Genomic DNA, 23037 nt, shown 5'->3' on the forward strand with positions numbered 1-23037 from the left:
TGTAAAAAAATCGCAATAAAAAGCTTTGAAGTTTGGTAATGCTAATCCCCCCTTTTCTCTACTGGCATATAGTGTACTTAACGCAGCACGCACCTTCTGATTTTGCCAAATAAATGGGCCGAATATAGAATCTAATTTCTTGAAAAATAGAGATGTTAATATGCAGGGGATAGTCGAGAACAGAAAGTTAAATAATGGTAGTATGGACATTCTAATCAATGCAATTTTGCCAAGTATAAAGAGAGAGGGAAAGACCCCCAGCGTGCAAGCAGGGCCTGGGTTTTCAAGAGCAAAGGAGGTGTAGTTGAGATCATACAGATCTCCTAAATCGGATGAAAAATTAATCCCAAGATATCTCTATGGCCTAGTATTCACACAATGCATCAATTCGGGGAGCAGTCTAATAGAAGAAGTACCACAGAGAATAATTTCGGTCTTACTCATGTTAATCTTGTAGCCACCAATTTGCTCAAAATCGGAAAACACTTTAAAGACCTCCTCCTGGGAGGACCACTCTTCATCTAAAAACATAATATTATCAGCATAAAGTTTAATCTTCCACATTGACTTCAGCGGGGGATGAATCTGATTATTCTGACTGATTTTAACAGCTAAGGGTTCAATGAAAAGAGCAAAGAGAATGGGGGTAGGAGGAACACATGACGGGTCCCGCGTCGAACTTGGAGCTGACCAATACAAGCAGAATTAATTATGATGTTGGCAGAGCTTTGATACAACCTTTGAATTAATGTAGAAACCTGGGAGGGCACCCTGTATCTAGACAATATTTCAAACAGTGTATCCCATACAACTAGATCAAAAGCTTTTTCCGCATCTAATAAAAGAATGATGGCAAAAAAATTATTAGAAGCAAAATAATCGAGAGCCTCAGCTAAATAGTGTGTATTAGTTGCAAGTTGCCGACCGGCAATAAACCCATTCTGGTCTGGATGCACCAGTTTAGTGACAACCCCATTAAGTCTATTTTCCAAAAGTTTTGTGATCATTTTATAGTCCGTATTTAGGAGACAAATTGGGTGGTATGCATTAGGGTCTTCCCTGTCCTTATTTTTTGGGGGAAAGCTAACCACATTCCCCGAATACCAAGAACTGGGGATCCGCCCGCCCTTGAGCAAGCCATTTATTACAGACAGAAAATAATCTATTAATACATTAATGAAAGTTTTATAAAATTCAGCCGGGAAGCCATCAGGTCTGCAGGCCTTCCCGATGGGAAGGTTTTTGACAACCTCAAGGAGTTCTGACTTCGTCCCTGTCTTCTTCCGTAAGAGTAGGAATATCTAATTTCCCCAAGAATTCCCTAATGGTCTTAGGGTCAATATCCTGAGGTTGACTATAAATTTGTCTATAGTGTTCAAGCATGATTTTACCCACTGCTCTGGGGTTAGTGTGTCTTTACCCGGGGATAGGGCACATCAGTGCATATATCATATTGCTAGCAATTTGGCCTCGAACTTGCCAGGTCAAGAGATTGCCTGTAAAGTTACTCTCTTCATAAACCTTCTATCTGTGAGTCTGATATCTTGTGTTGATCTTCTTAAGAAGATCGTTGAACAGTGCTCGAGTTTGCCTGTAAAGTTACTCTCTTCATAAACCTTCTGTCTGTGAGTCTGATATCCTGTGTCGATCTTCTTAAGAAGATCGTTGGACAGTGCCCCTTTAGCTACTTCGAAAGATTTTCTATTATTTTCCGTAGGGGCACGGAGATAGATAGCTAAACTCCTCTGAACTGCTTCTTCTAATACCCCAACTTGTTGTCTCTGATAAGATTTATCTGCCGCCCCCTTAGCGATTACCAATCTCTGAAAAAAGGCCTTAAATGCATCCCAAACCATAGATGGAGTTGAAGATCCCTGATTACATTTGAAAAATGTATTAATTTTGACTCTAGGGGCCTGCACCCATCCCTCCTTTTGGAGGAGTTGCTGGTTGAACACCCACCTTCCAGGTTGGGACGTAGAGTGTTTTGGAAAAAAGAACACTTCCAGCACCAGTGTGGCCTGGTCGAATAGACCAGAATGCCTCACAGATTGGCTCTTGAAGCGCATTGTTTTAGAAATCAGAAAAAAATCGATTCGGGAGGCACTTTTAAACCGGCTTGAAATGCACTTATACTCGCTCTCATTTGGGGCGTTTATTCTCCAAGGGTCACAAAGCATCAACACTTTAACATAATCTTTAAATATTTTAGCAACTTTAGGTTTATGTTGTTTTTTACCCTTAACAGTAGTATCCATGAATGGATTCTGAAGAAAATGTAAATCCCCACCAATAATGATTTTGCCTGGAAGTTGCAAGAGGGTTTGAAACAATTCCACATAAGGGGCCGGATCATCTATCAAAGGCGCATAAAAGCTGACAAAAGTAAATCTTTCTTTTACGATTAGGCAGTGCACCCAGCACCACCGCCCTTCAGGGTCACTAAGAAAATTGAGTGCCTGAGCCCCAAGATCCCTAGCCAAAAAGAACGCCGCACCTCTGTGAGCGGCTGGGGCTGCAGCAATCACCTTAAAATCAACAGATCTTTTGAACATAATAAAGTCAGCAATTTTTTTAACCGGAATATGAATTTCTTGTATTAGAATAACAGAGGGGTTTAAAGCATTTATCCTCTCTTCAATTGCACTCCTTTTTCCTCCGATTAGTTAGCCCATTGACATTCCAAGAAACTATTTTTAATGAGGGGTTCACCTTGCCATTGGATTCTTGTAATGGATTGCCTACATATTAAGCGATCTAAAACTGCCAGAAGGCTTTGACCTTGGCCTGCATCGGATGGTGTCAGCTGTATTATGGACTTAGTCATTCTGCATTGCACATAACTACATTTTGGTATGGTAAAAAAGGATCTTGTCCCCCTTGCTGCCTCCCCCACCCATCCCCCTAGACCCTCACTCCACCCCTTAGGTGGCCAACATCTGGGGCCCTCCTGTCTGGGCAATCCGAAGCCAACCCCCACCCCTGACTCCTTTTTTCCCTATTGAGTGCCTTGACATGGCCCCCTGGTTGCCATAGATTGCAAAGGAACTGAAATGTAAGTGCCAAAGTGATGCATTATGTTTACACCCTCCCCAAAATAATTCACCCTTCTTAGTGCATAATGTGCTAACTTCCTTCCATTCTCTTTTTTATGTTTTTTCCCCTCCCCCTCTTCGCCCTGATCGATCAGAGTTTTGAATCGAGAGCAAAAGAGTCTTACCAGCATCCACTGTATGGACTAAATTTGTATGTCCTTGAAAACAACTTTTAGTATAGATTGTTGCACGAGTCCTGCCGGGCCCCGGCTTTTTGAAATGCGTGGATCATCCCCTTCAATTCTCTACTCCAATGCGCAGCAGCCACTGACATATCTGAAACAATTTTAAAGGCGTAATCGCCAGGAATCTGGTGTATTTTACTCTTGATTGCTTGCTGTAGAATGCGTTCCTTGATACAGAAGTCGCCAAAGCTTGCAAGAATAGTTCGAGGGTATTTTGAATTGGGTGGCTGTACTGCAGGGACCCGATGGGCCCGCATGATAGTGAGATCTAAATGTTTATCCATTGGTTCTAAGAGAACATGATGTAAGATAAGATCAGTGATTAAGTCTGTGACAGTCTGCCCATTTTCGCGCCCCTCAGGGAACCCCGTAAATCTCAGATTAGATTCTCAGCGGTTCTCAGCATCATCTAGCCGGATCTGTAAGTCTAAAAGATCTGCTTGACATTTTGTCACTGAAGGTTCCAAGGAAGAACGTGCATCTTCCAGATCGGATACTCGCTGCTCTACCTCTTTGATACGTGAGTTGAGTTGCTGTATATTACCACAGATTAAATTTAATTGCGATTCTGTTCTCTGGATCCGGCTCTCTGGCCACCTTAGGCAATGAATCAGGGCCAAGACGCAGATCCGCCATATTGATGATAGAAGGTGGTGAGCTGTGAGGCAGGGTAATGCTAAGAGTTGGGTAAGTGGTTAGCAGAGTGGCAGTATTTGGGGGGAGTCCAAGTTTATGTTATTACCCAAGGGAGTAGGGCGCTTTGCTTTAACACTCCATGTTATTTTGGCAGCCCTTGAAGCAGGGCGTCCTTGCCCTGAAACTGATGTGGAGATCGACGCATTGTAAATGTTGCTCCCTGTTCCTGTCCTTGTCCTGACATGAGACTCCCAAAGACTTTTTTTCCCACTGCACAGCTGACTCTGGCTCTGACTGAAGAAGGCTCGTCGCGTACCAGATTGCACCAGAGGCAGTGTGCACTGTGTGGCCGAAGTTTGTGACTTTTGTGACTTTTAGCAAGTAACTTTAAAGTTAATTGGTATACTGAGCATGCAGAGCCCTAAGAGTGGCTGAAATAATTTAGTGCCTGAATACAACTTTGGCGGAGGGGGTTAACCCGTCCCAAATGAGATACCCCGCCCGCTGTATTGCAAGTTCCATAGGATATAATGGACTCGTAATACAGCGGGTGGGATATCCGTCTCATTTGGGACGGATTAACCCCTTCTGCCAAAGTTGTAATCAGGCCCTTAGTCTGCACGCAGTGAAGGTTTTTTTTTTTTTAAACAGGTACCGTTTGATCTCTCCAAAAAGCGAGACTGCCCCCTCTGTTTAGATCCCATTACCCCTGCCTCACCTCCCTTCTCCTTTGTGCTGATCTGGTCTCCTCCCGTGAGGCGGGGCAGGATCAGGATCAGGCATCTGTAAAACTTTTCAGCCACCGGCTCGAATTCCCTGTGCGATGTGGCATCCCTCAGATCCTTTCCGATGTCAAACGCACCTCGCGGCAGGCAAGAGGGAGCAGGAACCCCCTCTGCAACTTCGGTGAGATTTCCGCGATCGGAAACGCCGCAGCGCACGCATAGGGCGTCCGACCTCCAGTGCGCATCCTTCCCTCTGCGTCAGTGACTAGCCGCAGAGCATGACATGAGCTCCTACGCGCCCCTCGAGGCACCGCTGCAGTGATATTATCAATGATGTAATAGAAGATGTCATGACTGAAGTAATATGTGAGGTAATTAGCAGTGCATGGCAAGGACATGAGTTACAGTTACCTTACAGCACAAGTTATAGTTTCTTGAGAGAAGTATAATTATAACTGCTGAATTTCTATGGTTTTGTGCGTGTGTCCCTGTAACCTTGTTTTTTTATTGAATTATTAAGGTTTTTTTTAATGTTATTTCCTAACTAAGACATCCCTTTAACATTTGTTTTTTTCAGTGAATTTCTAGGGTTTTCAATGTTAAGTAATATTTATTTACCATACGTTAATCCAACGGCCAGTGACTGCAGGCCAACTCCCTGCATGCACCCAACCCCGCATGCAGCCAACCTCACGCTGTGGGTCTGTAAGTAGGAGTGTGAGTGGCTGTATGGGGGGTGACTGGGTGTGTGTGGTTCTGTGGGTGTGTCTGTGGATGTGTGAGTGTATGAGTGAGTGTGTGAGTGTCTGTATGGGTAAGTGAGCGTGTGTGTAAGTGGTTGTCAGGGTGTGTGAGTGGTTGTGTGGGTATGTAAGTGGGTGCACGAGTGGGTGCGTGAGTGGGTGTATGAGTGGCTGTGTGGGTCTGTGAGTGGGTGTGAGTGGTTTTGTGAGTGGGTGTGTGAGTGGCTGTATGGATGTGTGAGTGGGTAAGTAAGTGGCTGTATGGGTGCGTGAGTGGTTGTGATGGTGTGTAAGGGGGTATCTGAGTGTCTGAGTGAGTGTGTGTGTGAGTGGCTCTGTGAGTGGGTGTGGTAATGGATTGTGGATCTGTGAGTGGGTGTCTGAGTGTGTATGAGTGGGTATATTTTTTCTTTAATTGGGGTCTGGATCTGAGGATCAATCGCAGATTCACACAGGGGCCACGCTGAGGACTGTAGAAGATCCATGGATCCTGGCGTCTGCGCCCCCTCCACCCCCAAAAAAAAACATTTGGGGGCAATTTCTTGACCATGAGGAGTCCCTCAGAGACCCCTCCATTAGTCCAATGGGGTCAGGATACCTCTATCCTGACCACTTATATCTTATTTTATTTTTATCCACCCTCTCCCCCAGGAACAGTGTCCAGAGTGACACATGGGGGTTGCAACTTTTGTTTCAGGTTGCAGACAGCCAATCACGACATTGCTGTTGCGCATGGATCCGCGGATCCATCGCAGTCGATACGAGTCTCTATATAGATAAAACGTTTTTTTCTTTAATAACTCCAAAACTACTGAACAGATTTACACCAGATTACAAAAAGAGATCTTTCTGGACCAGGATCTAGCTTTCTATCAAATTTTGTGTAATTTCATTCAGAGGTTCGGGTTGTTGGAGTGTCTAAAATCTCTATGGAAAACTGAATGGGGAAAATGTGGTTTGGAACCCCCCTCTGACGAATCACCCCAAAACTTTCCATACAGCAGCTGAAGTGACTGGCACTATAGTTTTGAACATTTTGTGAAGATTTGTCAAACAGCAAAACAAAGAAAATGCATTTCCCTCACTATAATTTCCTACTGAAGACTGCCGGCAGGTTTCATATATATATATATACATATATATATATATATATATATAAAAAAGGTGCTACTTTTTGACTAGTTTGTGCATGGCAAGTTTCGGGGTGATCCATGAAGCGGGCCAAGAAAAAAGGGGGGGTCCCAAAACACAAAATCCCTATGCATATACTTCTTTAAAAAGGGCTACAGCAAAAACTGCAGGAAGCTGGATCTTGGTATGCAGAATGTGCTTTTTGAGATCTGGTGTAAATCCATTCAGTACTTTTTGAGAAATTAATGTTAAAAATAATTGTATAGTTTGGCAGCTGGGGTCCCAAGAGTCGTGTGAGCCTCCACAAGAGCGCAAAATCAAAAATGGAGCCCTGTGATTGGTTGAGAGGGATGTTTTTCTCATTAACCTTTATGCTCTCATGGTCCGCAGCAGCAAGCGCTGTGATTGGCTGGCTGTTGGAATTTTAGAAATGGAATGGCAGTCATTACTGTTTACGGTGAACAACTGGAGGTGCTTTGGAGCTGAAGTAAAAAAACATATAATGGGCAGCAAAAAGGCATGCTGTTCCCTCTGATTTAGAGAGGAGTTGTCTAGGGGACAACCACTGTGATAAAAATAAATGTATATTGTTTTTTAACTAATTGTTACGATTTTGAGGGACTCTCGCAGGATCGTGAACAGTAAAAAGGAGTAGATGAGTTCTCAAAACACTCTGCTAGTGAGAATGCATATTGTGGTCCTTGCTTTAGTGAGGAAGTAAGAGATAATAACTGTGATGAGTAGAAGGTTAATTCTTATTTAAATAAATGTTACAATCTTGCAAGACTCTTGTAGGATGGTGAAAGGTAGGAAGGAATATGTGATCTTTGAATACCCTCTGGTATGCACACTTGTTACTGTAGGAAGGAGTCTTACTGGAGAAGGTGTTTATCAGAGTCTACAATCTATGCCCATTGGCTTGTTAAGAGTTGTGAGCAGAATTAAGGCCAGTCCATCCCTAAACCCTACTGTGCACATTTGTTATCTGAGAGAGAGATTTGACAGATGAGGGCAGTCCCTCCCCACACATTACCATGCACACCCGTCATCTGAGCATGAGGGCTGAAAGGAGAAGCCAGTCCATTCACACACCCTACTATGCACAGCCATCATCTGAGAGAGTTGGTGCAACTGCCCTCACTGCTCATCAGAATCTGATCAATGCCTCTTTGTATTAGAGGGAAAATAGGGAACCAGAGCAAGCCAGAAATGTCTACCCTCACTAACATCTACTAGAGAAATTAAGCAAACAGGATAGAATCTGATTTTTCTAAATAAAGAAATATATATGAACGAATCACAATCCTTCCTTGGGGTTTGTTTGTTTCCGCTCCCGGACGTCTCACGAGCATCTCACAAGCATCTTGCAGGACTATAAAAATACTTTCTCTATATCTTCAATAGAACAATGCATAATACATTTTTCTAACTTAATCAACAACTCTATTGGCCCACTTTCTTCGAAATTACAAGAAAACACTTAACTTAATTCTAAATGTACGATCTTGTGAGTGCTTCGCAAAAGAGCTGAACAGGAAGTACAGCCCCTCTGAAGTGCACGCAGGGGATTCTGCTTCCAGCTCCCATCGCGTGAAAGCCATTACTTTTTTGAAAAAAATAAATATTTAATCATATTTTAATTACTATTCCATTATAAATTACCATTAAGTAATAAACAAAAACATGATAAAGAACTGTATACAAAAGATTATAATGAAATTTAGAACTCTACAATCTCAAAAGTGTCCCACAAGCTTCTCAGGAGGCTCCCGCAAGAGTACTGACAACTCAAAACTCAAAGATAGGTTGATGATAAAGTGCCAAAATGAAAGTTACATGATCTGAGGAAATCACATTCTAAACTGAAATATTGCTTAAATAATCTATTTAATACTCACACATATTTTAAAAAACATTTTGCAAACTGTGAATTCTTTCCTGTAATGTTACAGTAAAAAAAGCATTCCTTTTCAAAGTAATGTTTGCACACAGGATGTGCTATATAGTCATTCTACCATATATATATATACTCACAAAATAAATTAATTTACTTCAAAGAAATAACCTAAAAATTCACTGAAAAAAACAAAGATTAAAGTAATGTTATAGTTAGGTGTAATAAAAAGATCTGTTTTTGTTTTCAAAAGATTAGAAATTCACTGAAAGAAACAGAGGATACAGTAATGTTATAATTAGGCGGATCTCTCAGTGACAACTTCAACATTATGAACTTAAAAAAACACAGAAAATCAGCTGTTATAGTTCACATAACTAACTATAACTTGCAACCTGCCATGCACTGATGCACTGCTTATGACTTCCCATAAGACATCACTCGTGACATGTTCTATGACATAATTTATGACATCACTGATGACACCTCAAATGACATCACTGATGACATCATCCAAGCTTTTTTTTGTACACCTTGCTCTTTAAACGAGTCTACAATTAGATCTATGAAAGTATGTGCAGAAAAGCTTAGAATAATATGAAGCGTCTTTACTGCTATCATATGTACAACCACCATAGGTAAAGCAAGCATGTGTTATTTGCAACACTGGCTCTATTCCATACACTTCATGGGTAGCCGAGTTCATGTTGACTATCAACCACAGACGAAAGGGTAACCTATCCTGCACACGGTGTTCAATCTGTATACAACTGTTCAGGGAAAACCAAGTTCCTCCAGATACTCAAGCCCTGATACATAACTGATGCCATATGACGGATACTCTTTACCTGTATCAAACCAATGATAGTCACTGAACCTACAATGAGAAACCAAGTGGACATCAGTAGAAATGTGGGTACAGTTAACAATGTTTACTCTAGGGAGAGATGGAGAGAGTTTCCTCTATACCACACTTTTTACAATTAAACTCTTATGTAAAATACACCACATATAGTAAAACATATCTACGAAACACAGGGTACTCTGTATGCAAAACCTGTCCAAACAGCAACTACTCACTTGTACTCAGAAGTCTTGGAACAGGGCGTGTTCCCCTCAGAATGGCAAATAACAGTAATAATACCCATTAATAAAAACTGGGTGGATACCCAGAAGATCTCAAGAATCTACGTCTAATTGCTCTCCTACCTACATTAGTGAAAAGTTTAGCAAAACACTTAAATCAAGAGCTCATTTCTTACCTGACAACTCACGACTGCCTTGATATATCCCAACATGGTTTCTGTAAACATCATAGCACGGAAACAGTGCTGATTGTGACTACTGACGCCATCAGGAAACAGATAGATCTAGGTGGAAGCGCAATCCTAATCTTGCTTGATCTGTTGGCCGCATTTGATACCATTTCACCCCTTATATTAACTCATCGTCTTCACCAGGTAGGATTGAGAGGACCAGCCCTGAACATCCTGACAACATTCTTCCAAGACAGATCACTATTAGTTAAATGCGAGGATTTTAGCTCTGCCCCATTTTAGCTCCCCTGTGGAGTCCCACAGGGGTCCTCGCTAAGTCCAACCCTTTTTACTTTGTACGTTGCACCTCTGGCGGACTAGGTGCAGTCTTTCAGTTTTCAGGGGTCCTCCTATGCAGATGACACCAAAATTATAGTCTCCTCCCAGGATCAGACTACTATTACAGCTACTAAATTCCAGTCCTGCTTGAGAGAAGTGAAAAACTGGATGGATCAAAATTGGTTAAAGATGAATGGGGAAAAAACCAAGGTGATTATCTTCGGTGCAAACCCTTCCATTTGGAATTCAAACTGGTGGCCGGAGTCATGTGGGACACTATCGGTTCCCTCCTCTGTGGTAAAAAAAATCTCAGGAATGCATGCAATTCACCCTTAACCTTTGGCACTCAAGTGAATAAAGTCACCAATTTGTGCATTTGGAATATTAAGATGCTTAAGAAAATCCTCCCCTTCATACCTCAGGACCTTAAAGTAATGGAAGTTCTGGCCCTTGTTGGGTCAAGACTGGACTACTGTAACGCCCTGTATCTAAACATTAATCAATTATCTTTAAATAAGTTACAAATCATTGAGAATCAAAGTGCTTGTCTGGTACTTAGGCTAGCCAAGTTCTCATCGGCCAAAGAGGGCCTGAAGGAATTACACTGGCTGTCGATTAGGAAACGTATTATTTTCAAGACATTGTGTGTGGCCCATAAGGCCCTTCATCTACAAGGCCCTCATTCCCTTCATCCGTCAAACAGGTGGGATACGCCTGGTCGCCACCTAAGATCGGCCGACCTTAGGCTAGCACACCCTCATAGGACAAAAAAAAGTGAAGTGGGGGACAGAGCTTTTTCCACAGCCGCTATGAGATTATGGAATTCTCTCCCTTATAAGAAATATCCCCACTCTTTTGCCTTTCTGCAAGCCAGTCAAAACTTGGCTATTCTCATCCTAATTGTTAGGGGTAGTAGCAGTCACAATTACCCCTCCAGCGCTTTGATACCTCTGGTCGAAATGCGCTCTAGCAAATATCTCATACATACATACACTTAAAATAACCAAGGTCAGAAGGTGCTAAAGATCATAGCACCTGCAGCCTTCGTACTGTGGTGCAAACCTTACAGATAGCCTAGCCGCTAAGAAAGCACATGTACATAGGTTAGTACCTGCTGAACACAGTCTCCTATGTTAAGTACAAATTGTAATGCTAAGATGATTATGTCTAATAACTCAAGGCTGCTTACAATACTTAGTATGTGGTAGGTGGAACCTTATTCTGCATTACCACCAAAAACGTGTATGGAACATTATGAACTCAAGTCAACTGTCAAATGCACACAGAGTTACTCTTCAAAACAAAGATTTGTAACATGTTCAATACTATGACACACCTATTGTGCATTAGGAGCACAAGCGTTTTGTAAACACTTATACTGATTAGGAGTACACAAGCTGTACAAAATTAGGTAAGTAAAGTAATATGGGTGTTACTCGCAACTATGTAAACTATAAAACAGACTTAAATACTCATTGGATGATGTCATTGGTCATTTCATTAGGGATGTCATCAATGAGGTCATAGATCATGTCATGAGTGATGCCACTTGTGAGGTCATCAGCAGTGCATGGTGGGGGCACAAGTTATAGTTAGTGTTGGTAACTATAACTGCTGAATGTTTTTTTAAAGTTCAAAATGTTAATGATGTCACTGAAAAATTCACCTAACTATAATGTTACTTAAACCTTTGTTTTTCAGGAAATGTATATACATATATATCTATATTCACTTAAAAAACAAAAGTTACAGGGACATCATAGCTAGACTCACATTTTAAACATACAAAACCATAGTAATTCACCTGTTTTAGTTAGAGGTATCGCAAGTAACTATAACTCCTGCTGTAAGGCAACTATAACTCGTTCCCCAACATGCACAGTTTTTCCATCAAAAACTTTACTGCAAATATTATACTGATATTCTCAATTATGTTATCAAGGATGTCATGCGTGCAGTAATTTGTGGGGTAATTAGCAGTGCATGGCGAGGGCGCAAGTTATAGTTACCTCAGGGCACAAGTCATAGTTCATTGAGATAACTCTAACTTTAACAGATGAATTTCTATAGTTTTGTATGTTAAAATGTGAGCCTAACTATAATGTTCCTGTAACCTTTGTTTGTGTAAGTGAATTTCTATGTTTTTTTTTTTTAATTCTACTTCCTAACTATAATGTCTCTGTAACCTTTGATTTTCTCAGTGAATTTCTATGTTTTTTTTTAACATAAAGTAATTTTCATTACTATATGTTAATCCAACCACCAGCTTGAACACCCTTTAGCCGTGCGCAGTGGGTGTTGGCCACAGGGCCCTTCACAATCTGCCCAGGGGAGGTGGTGGTCCCTGGGGCTTCAGGAGGCTGGGCGGGCCCCCGTATTCCTTTGCACATTATGCGTCTGCACATTATGCACCAGACAGGTGGCAATCCCTGGGCCTGCACCCCCCCTCCATTCAAGATTTGAATTGCTCCGGGATTTTGCCCACCAGGAGACTGCAGTTAAACAAGCGTAGGAGCACGCACTTAAAAAAAAAATTGGGTGGATCCACGGATCTGCTGCGTCTCCTGCCAAAAACTTAAAAAATATATTTTTCTGCTCTGGGGGGTGAGGGGGTCCCGACCCTGGCCCTTTTTCTTATTTTTATACATTTTTGTCTGGGACTCAGCTGAAGCTGCGTCTTAACATGGCTGCCAAACACCTTCCTTGCTGAAGTATTGGCAGCCAATCACATCGCAGCACAAGATCGGGAGGTTTCTCGGAGCTTTCACATCCCTATATATGCAATTTTATTTTTTTACACCAAATAACAAAAATAGTCACTTTCTGGACCAAATTTGGTGTAATTCCGTCCAGTGGTTTGGGAGATATTCCTGTTCAAAATCTCTATAGAAAAATGCATGGGGAAAAAGTGTTTTGGTACCCTCCTTTTTCTCTGCCCCTGCTTGACGGATCACCCCAAAACTTTCCAGACAGACCTTGACGTGAGCGGCGATTTTTTGGCAAAAAGTTAGCAAGGATTCATCAACTGACGTCAAAGATATAGGCAATTAAAAAACGCTCTTTCAATAGAAACTAGGTCCTAACTATAAATACCTGTGGCAACCACCACTAGGGAATATATAAATATATTCGCTGAAAAAAACAAAGGTTACAGGGATGTTATATTTAGGAAATAGAATTTTTAAAAAACCTTTGAAATTCATTAAAAAACAAAGGTTACAAGACGTTATAGTTAGGTTCAGATTTTACAGACACACAACCTTAGAAATTCAGCTTTTATAGTTAGACTTATTTCAAGTAACTATAACTTGTGTCCTAAGGTAACTATAACTTGCGCCCTCACCATGCACAGTGGTGTGTGTGTGTGTCTGTCTGTGTGTGTGTGTGTGTGTGTGTGAACGGATTTACACCAGATAACAAGAAGTGTGCTTTCTGGTCCAACACCTTCCTTCTTTCCATATGTGGTGTAATTCCGTTCAGAGGTTCGGGCTGCAGTTGTGTCTTAAATCATATGTTTTATTTGTGTGGGGGCCTTCTGTCCAGGAACCTGAAATGTCTTGACTTTACTGCTATTCTTGCATGCTTTGCACTTAGTCTAGGGAAAGAAACCCCCCATTTACTTCATGCTTGATGCCTGCTCAGTTCTTTCAAAATGACTATGTACCAGCAGGTTTTTTAGTGATGGGCCACGTCTATAAGCTATCTGCAGATAATTAAGCAGATTTGGGCCCAAAATTAAATTGGCTTTTAAAATGTGATAATTCCTGCGTAGTATTTGATAAATATCTGGTGTGTCATTTGAAAAGTCAATTATCAATCTTAATTCTGATGTTCCTCCCCTCTTAAGTTTATTCTCAAGCAAATATGTTTGCATATGTTTTTACTTTCCCTTTAGCATCCCTCAGCAGTTTTCTAGGGTATCCCCGAGCCTCAAACTTTTTAATTACATCTCTCTCTGTCGAGTTGAATTCCTCATCTTTCATGCTATTTCTTTTTATTCGGAAGAGTTCCCCTAAGGGGATGCTCCACTTTATTTTCTTTAAGTGATTACTCCTAGCATGTAATATAGAATTTCCTGCAGTTGGTTTCCTTATAATGAGGCGCAGATTTTATTATCAGCAGTAAATACTTTTAAATCTAAGAATGTTACACTCTCTGTGCTGATATCACTTGCATGCTACTGTTAGAGTTCAGAACAGATATATATTCCTCCACCGATTCTTTGTTACCTTTCCAAATAATATATGTCATCTATATATCTGACCCACATTACAATCTGTTCCAGCCTTTTATCATTCTTCTCAGACCAGGCTACCGGCTTCTCCCATCAGCCCACAAACAAATTTGTGTAGCTGGGGGCAAAGCAGGTAGTCATTGCTGTGCCATGTATTTCCTTGTAATACTGGCCTGAAAACAGAAAGATGTTATTAGTAAGGCAAAATCTTATGAATTGTAGCAGCATCCTGTGTTGTTCATAAAATTTCAAAGAATGAATTAAACATGTATACAAACTGGTTATTTCTATTAATGTTGTGAAAACATAAGGAAGTATGTTAACTGAACATGGTGACTAAGGAAGGCCTTCAGTTGAAACATGTTTGTTTTTGTTCTGTGAGGTCTTGAAATAAAGAACTTGAACTAACACCCCATGAGTGCTGGTCTTTCGTCTTGGAAGTGTTTGAGATTATTTTGGGTGTTTCACCCTCACAAGACCGGGCATGCGTCGTAGATTGTCAGCGGCATCTGGTGAAGGAAGTGCATGAAATGTAAGAAAAGCTGCCTTAACCGCTGCAGAGCAACTGTCATCATTGGAGCAACCTGCATTCGAGTAGCTAGGCTAGTTGAGTCGGAGGAACCACAAGTGCTGGAAGGACTCCTGTGGCTAAGCTTGTTTATGAAAATATAAATACGGCAGCAGTGGCAAGAGGTGTACAATAAACATCAGAAATTGGATAACAGTTTGCAGAGCGGCATGTTCAGTGAAGCAGCATGAAGGGAGGCAGCTGCAGGGATTTTTGGCAGAAGCCAGCCGATGTCAGACACGGAAGGTGGAACAAGTACTAGTAAAGCCACAAATGCATTAGGTGACAAATTCAACTAGAGAGTCTATATGAGAGAAAAATCTGCAAATGGTGGGAACCTACATAGATGTGTGTGTGAGTGTGTGTGTGTGTCTGTGCACTTGTGTGGATATGGTATATGAGCTTTTTTTGTGGAATGGAATGCTTTAATTGACAATGAGCACAGAAGAACAAGTTACCTTCGGTAACGCTTTTTCTGGTGGATAGAATAGCTACCTGTGGATTCCTCACCTTATGAGTTCTCCCATGCGCCAGCATCCGATGGAAATTCTTCTTCCCAGCTCTCGACGAAGACGTCACAATTGCACGGCTCCACGCAACTCCATCTGACGAGGAATCCACAGGTAGCTATTGTATCCACCAGAAAAAGCATTACCGAAGGTAAGTAACTTGTTCTTCTGATGGATACAACTACCTGTGGATTCCTCACCTTATGAATAGAGTCCCAAAGCAGTGCAGCACTCAGAGGTGGGTGCCTGACTGGTTACACCAAGAAATCCTGCAATACAGATCGTGCAAAATGGCCGTCCCTCCTAATCTCCGAGTCCAAGCAGTAATGCTTTGCAAGGGTGTGAAGGGACGCCCAAGTTGCTGCCTTGCAAATATCCACCACCCGAACCCCCCTCGCCAGGTCCGAAGTGGCGTACTTAGCCCTGGTGGTATGGGCTCTAATACCCTCAGCGGGAACCTTCTTTGCCAACGAGTAGCAACCTTGATACGGAGAATGACCCACATGGAGATCGTTCTTTTATGGACTGCTCTGCCCTTTCTCTGTCCAATATACCCCACGAACAGCTGGTCCTCCAGGCGAAAGTCTTTCGTCCTCTCAGTATAAAAACTGAGAGCCCTTTTGGGGTCCAAAAGGTGAAGCCTCTCTTCCTCCTTCGAGGGGTGAGGAGGAGGGTAGAAAGATGGAAGGGTAATGGTTTGCCCCATATGAAAAGGAGTGACAACGTTTGGTAGGAAAGCCACCCTGGTTTTCATCACCACTTTATCTGGAAAGAATAAGGTAAAGGGGGGTTTCACAGAAAGAGCCTGAAGCTCACCAACCCGCCTAGCCGAGGTTATAGCTATCAGAAAAACCGTCTTAAGAACTAGAAACCTTAGCGGGCAAGAATGCATGGGCTCGAACGGTGACCCCATTAAAAAAGTTAAAACGTGATTCAGATCCCACTGAGGCATATGAAAAGGAGTGGGAGGAAACCTATTAATTAAACCTTTCAAGAACCTAATAAAATAGGCGATTTAAACAAAGAGGGCTGATCCGGGAGGCAAAGAAAGGCTGAAAGTGCAGCCAAACAATAGCAACTGTACAACCCTTCTGTGCTAAATCTAAAGCAAATAACAGAATATCGGAGAGGTGGGCCGTCAAAGGATCAATTTGCTTCTCTCCACATCAAGCCACGAATTTTGCCCACCTGCCGGCATAAACGTTCTTAGTGGAGTGTTGCATGGCCGATAGAATAACATCCACTACATCTGGAGGGAGAGAGAAAGAACTCAGGTTGCCGTTCAATCTCCAGGCATGAAGGTACAGGCTCTGGAGGTGGGGGTGTAGAACCTGCCCCTGCAACTGCGAGAGGAGGTCTGCCCTGAGAGGGAGACGGAGCGGAGGGCACAGCAAGAGTTGGAGAAGGTCCATGTACCACACACTTCTTGGCCAATCCGGGGCTATTAAAATGACCTAAGCCCGATCTTGGTGAATCTTCCTCAGAACCCGAGGAATCAAGGGTATGGGGGGAAATGCGTAAAGCAACTGGTTGCACCAAGAGATCTGAAACACATCCCCCAAAGCTCCTTGCACCGGATACTGGAGGCTGCAGAATGACGGGCAGTGCGCGTTCTCCCGAGTGGCAAACAGATCTATCCTTGGAAAACCCCACATCTGAAAGATGTGCAGGACCAGATTCGGATGGAGACGCCACTCGTGATCAACCGAAATATGTCGACTGAGAGTGTCCGCACATACGTTGAGCACTCCGGACAGATGATTCGCTACCAAGCAAATCCGATGGTCCAGAAGCCAGGACCAGAGTCGCAGAGCTTCTCTGCAGAGAAGATACGACCCTACTCCTCCCTGTTTGTTTATATACCACATCGCAGTAGTGTTGTCCGTCCCGTCAGGACCTGTACTAAATGACTGCAAAGGGATGGGAGAAAGGCCTTGAGAGCCAGACGTATCGCCCACAATTCTAACAGACTGGAATAAAAAGTCTGTTCCACTGGAGACCAACGACCCTTGATCTCCAGGTCCCCCAGATGAGCTCCCCACCCTGGAGTGGAAGCATCCGTCATGAACATGGCCAGCAGAGGTGGCAGTGAAAACGGCCTTCCTTGAGAAAGGTTGCCATCCACAGCACACCATCGTAGATCCGCTGCAGAATCTCTGGAGATCGTTATCGACTCTTCGAGATCCCCTTTGTGTTGAAACCACTGCTTGCGGAGGCACCATTGGACAGCCCTCATGTGCCAACGTGCATGAGTGACCAACAGAATGCAAGAACCAAACAGAACGAGCAGGCGTGGCACCTTGAGGACTGGAACAACCGCCCCATTTTGAAACATTAGAATCAACCCCTGGATGTCCTGAATCCGCTGAGGCAGAGGATAGCACCGATTCAATGTAGTATCCAGTACTGCCCCTATAAACAGGAGGCGTTGAGAGGTCTCCAGGTGAGACTTGGGTACATTTATCGTAAAACCCAGACTGAACAACAACTGAGTTGTCATTTGCAAGTGACGCAACACAAGCTCTGGAGACTTGGCTTTGATCAACCAATTGTCCAAGTAAGGGAATACCGATATCCCTTTTCTTCTGAGACTTGCTGCCACCACTGCCATCACCTTCGTGAAGATTCGAGGTGCAGAAGTAAGACAAAACGGAAGGACTGCAAACTGGTAGTGTTGCGACCCCACCACAAACCGGAGATACTTCCTGTGCGACTTGAGTATAGGGATATGAAAGTAAGCATCCAAGTCGACAGACACCATCCAATCCTCTTTGTTCAGTGGCAGAAGTACCTGTGCCAGAGTCAGCATCTTGAATTTTTCCTGTTTGAGGAACCAATTCAAAATCCTCAGTTCTAGGACTGGTCTGAAACGACCGTCCTTCTTGGGGATCAGGAAGTATCTTCAATAACAACCCTGACCCCTTTTCTGCTCTGGAACCAACTCCACCGCACCTTTTGACAACAGGATCTGTACCTCCTGCTGCAACAACAGGAGATGGCCTTCTGAACAAAATGAGGGACGGGGAGGGATGGGAGAGGAAAACTCCTGAAAAGGGAGAGCATATCCTTTCCTCACAATGTTCAGAACCCAGGAGTCTGATGTAATTAACCCCCACTCATGGAGAAAAAGACGTAATCTTCCCCCTACAGGAGAAGTGTGGTTGAAAATGGGCAGAAAACTAGGGCTGCTTCCCTTGTTGTTGTCATCCAGAGGAAGAGGATGATGCAGGGTGCTGCTGGGTGGCCCCTCTTGTCCAAACCCTCCCCTGCCCTCTAAAGGATCTATAAGGGAGGCTGGTAGGCTGTTGGACTGTGGACTGGGGTCTCCCACGGTAAACGGCTCCACGCCCAAACCCCCTAAACCTCTGAAAGGACCTGAAAGGGGTAGCAGAGGATTAAAGACTTTGCTGTGGCCCGACTGTCTTTAAAGCGCTCTAGGGCAGAGTCAGCTTTATCAACCAAAACGTTTTTCCCCATCAAAGGGCAAGTCCAGGAGAGCAGCCTGTACATTAGAGGAAAAACCAGAGGACCTCAACCATGCGTGTCTCTTGGTAGCAACAGAGGTACCCATCGTCCTGGCCACAGAGTCTGTGGAATCCAGGCCAGACTGGATTATCTGTTTGCTGCAGCCTGAGCATCTGATAGGAGTTCTCCAAATTGTCCCTGCACCTCATGCGGCAGGTCAGGAACCATAGCCCTAGCTGAATCCATAAGGGCGTGGACGTATCTGCCGAGAACACAGGTAGCAGGTTTGGATTCCCTGTCCGACGGAATCACAGGGAAGGAGCCTGGTGCAGACCGTGTGGAACAAGAGGCCTGAACAACCAGACTCTCCGGGGTAGGATGTTTTGATAAGAACCCCCGATCCCTAGGCGCCACTCTGTACCTCCTTGTCACAGACCTATTGACAGCAGGTGACGACACAGGCTTCCTCCATAGCTCTAAGATAGGCTCCGTAAGAGCATCATTGAACGGAAGCAATGGATCCGCCAAAGTAGAAGAAGGGTGAAGGACCTCAGTCAGAATATTTGTTTTGATCTCTGCAGCAGGCAACGGAAGATCCAAAAAATGTGCTGCCTTCCTAATCACAGTATGGAAAGAGGCCACCTCCTCCGTAAACTCCCCTGGCAAAGAAAGGTCCCACTCCGGGGAAGTGTCAAGCCCACTGGCTGAATCCAGCCCTTGATATTCTCCCAAGGGCTCCACAATCTCCCCTTTTTCCAACAACTACCGCTGGTAATCTTCCTCTTCCAAAAGTCTCAAAGACTTTCTACGCGACTTCAGCCGGCCTCTAACCACGGCGTCGACATAGAATTAGCTGACGTTGATGACACCGGCTTCAAAACTGTAAGGCGCGGAACAGGAGAAGAAGGCTGACTTCAGTCTAATCCGGCATCCGGATCCGGCGCCGGAGCGGATCCCAACGGCACCGTAGACACCTGAGGCTCCATCAACGGCGTCGACTGACAGCACGATGAGATCAATCAATCAATCAAAAAAATGTGTAGAGCGCGCTACTCACCCGTGAGGGTCTCAAGGCGCTGGTGGGGGTGGGGTGGGGGGTGCCAGAGAAGCCTGAGTGCTCTGAGGTTGTGGAGTCACAGTCGGATTAACCTCCCACGTTGTACGTCGCCGCCGAGATGGAGACCTTGATCTTGAACGGCTCCGTGTCGAGTGACGCCGAGTCATGATGACATCGCCTCTTGTGTTTCTTCGACAAAGTGTGAGAAGAGGACCTGTGATGACTCTTATGTCCCTTCTTCGCCTTGGCCAAAAAGAGTTTGGCCTCCCTCTCCTTCAGAGCCTTAGGATTCATGCTCTGGCAGGATACACACTCCTCGACGTCATGCTCGGAGCTCAAACACCAAAGGCAATCACAATGAGGGTCAGTAACCGACATGCGACCCCCGCACTCTCGACATGGCTTAAATCCAGACTTCCTAGGAGGAGACATTGTAACCAGAAACAGGATTGTAACTAGTAACAAGATGGAACACCTTCAACAGTAGCGAGAGCTAGGAGAAAACCTTTTAGCGTCAAAGGCATGAAAAAAGGGGAACTGACATCACCACGCCGGCGAGGACTTCTTATTGGCACAGTGACATCAGACGGAGTTGCGTGGAGCCGTGCAACTGTAACGTCCTCGTCGACGTGGAGAGCTGGGAAGAAGATTTTCCGTTGGATGCTGGCGCATGGGAGAATTCATAAGGTGAGGAATCCACAGGTAGTTGTATCCATCAGAAATACCAAATACGATCAAATACTTACTAACCCTAGCATGCCTGATGCTGCATTGAATTCACATGACCTAAAACACAGGTGCATTACCAGTGCTGGGATTGTAGATGAATATGCATGACGGTCTTGGAAAGGGAAAATCAGTGCAGGTAGCCAGACCCTAAAGAGGGTGGAGTAACCGCCACTGTGACTCGATGACCAGTGGTGGACTGAGCCACCAGTTCAAGGTTGTTAGCCAACAATATAAGTTGTGGTTCTGCTAATGGAAACCCATCAGTTCTCTCACCTCCTATTAGGGTGGGGGACCATACATTTGGTAGGAGCACTCTCTAGGTATGGTGATGTAACTGCTCTCTCAAATCCTCAAATTGTAAATTTTCTCCTATACAGTATGCTTCACCAATGCTGCAAACACACAAAGAATATATCTGTCTTAGAAGACTATAAAAAACAAACAACAAGCTGATTGAAGTAGTGCTTGAATTAATCTCAGCTACTGGCAATTGCCTGGACCACATTCCCATCCTGCTCCAATAAGAAATCTCCAGCCTGAAATGCAGGTCACACAGGAACACAAGAAACCTCAGGCCAGTTTTGGGCGACCTAGTCCTCATCAGTGAGTGCTAGACCTGTCAGACTTAGGTTGGTCTTCTGCCACCTGTTTTGTTGATCTTGTTTTTTCTGGCCTAAGGACTCTGCACACTTTACCACCGCTAACCAGTGGTAAAGTGCATTTACTCACTCCTTAAATAATGGCAATACTGGCTTATCCCCAAATGGCATTTTTAATTTACTTTTAAGATCCTAGTAAAGGATGGCCAGGGCCTCCATATTAAATGCTACTAGTGGGCCTGCAGCACTGATAGTGGCACTCACTTAATTAGCCCTTTAAACATGTCTCAGATCTGCCATTGCAGCCTGTGAGTGCAATTTAACTAGCATGTCGACCTGGCAAAATTAACCTTTGTCAGGCCGAAACCTTCCTGGATAGCCCAGATGGCAGGGTGCAGTGTTTTTAAAATGTAATTTTTATGTCTCAGTAGTGAAAAACTCTTAAATTAATTTGTTACTACCCCAAGGCCTAACTCTCCCAAAGAATAACATTGTGGTTACTTTATTCTCAGTTCATGTTGGGTGTCTTTGGAACTGTAATGAAAAATCTTTAAGTTATGGTGAAATCAGATTTTTTTAAATGGCACTTTTAGAAAGTTGGCATTTTCCTGCCTTTGCTATTTAGTGCCTGTATCATCAACCTAGGTCACCTGACTGGATGCTGCTGACAATTAAGCTTTGTGAATTCTTCCTAGACAGCCGCACACAATAGAGAGTGTAGGTGTTCCTGTATGGGCCATCACTGGCAGGATGGGAGGTTGGAGCTTGGCACAGCCCTACTTACGTTTGAAAAGGCTGTGGCCTGCCGCCACACAAAGAGCTACATACCCCCTGTGCTATGCCTGGCGCCAGGACCGGCGAAGCAGGATGCGTGGAAATTACAAAGGGAAACCTCTAGAAGCTTCTTCCCCACTTCAAAGGCGCAACTGAGTATAAATACTGGACCTCAACACACCAATTCTTCCGTACACTTCTAGACCTTTGGATACTCTGCCAAGAGGAAGAACTGCTGAGTTGTTGAAGGACTGCGACTCTTCCGGACTATTGCCCTGCTGGACTACTGCCTTGCTGTGCTTCCCTGCTGCCCTTTTGCCTAGGTGAGGAGGACTGGACATGCACCTCTTGAGCCCAGAACACTACAGTCACTCCAAAGGCTAGTTGGCTGGCCTCTTGACTTGAGCTTCAAGGACAAAAGGCTCCAACAGCCTTGCTCCTGCACCTGGACTCTGCCATCTGTGGCGGCACCTTAGGAAGTGGTGCCGCCACAGGCCTGGACCCTTGGAAGTGGTCTTAAGGTGCTCTGCCGGGTTCTGTGGATCCAGCAGAACTGACGCAACTCCTCTTCCTCACGGTGCAACCCTGGTCAGAACCAATGCATCATCATTGCTGCATGCATTGGACCTGCCGCAAAGACCCACTTTACATCACAGCCTGCCACCATATCAGAACCGCCAATGCACAAAGCATCTTCAGCGCAAGTCCTCACATAACCCGTCAACAGCAGCCTTGACGACAATGCCAAACACCCCATTGCAGCCTTGCAGCTCCTCAGAACCGACACATCACCCTGACTGCGCAATGCATCCTCAACTCCGAACTTTAGATCACACGCCCTTGTTGATGAGATCTTTGAAGTCACATCGCATCCTCACCACAACTCGGAATCGATGCATTACTTTAGCTGCACAATGTATCTTCAACGGGTACCCTCTGCAAACCAGGACTTATAGTACACTGTTTAGTGGGCCTAACTGGGACCCGAAAGCTGGCCCACACTCCTTCGCAGTCAACCTAGACTTGTGACTTTGTCACTGGCTCACGTTAAGAGATATCTACAATAGACACTTTATAGCTTTTGGCCTGATTTTTACC

The 23037-nt window shown here is 44.1% G+C and overlaps 1 protein-coding gene across 6 annotated transcripts in view; it reads right to left on the bottom strand.

The window, feature by feature from the left end:
• Positions 1-23037, bottom strand: part of ZBTB20 (zinc finger and BTB domain containing 20) — a 4633203-nt gene that overhangs the window by 65470 nt on the left and 4544696 nt on the right. The window lies entirely within an intron of this gene.

This window comes from Pleurodeles waltl, chromosome 8 (genome assembly GCF_031143425.1).
Source record: "Pleurodeles waltl isolate 20211129_DDA chromosome 8, aPleWal1.hap1.20221129, whole genome shotgun sequence".
Classification (NCBI taxonomy): domain Eukaryota; kingdom Metazoa; phylum Chordata; class Amphibia; order Caudata; family Salamandridae; genus Pleurodeles; species Pleurodeles waltl.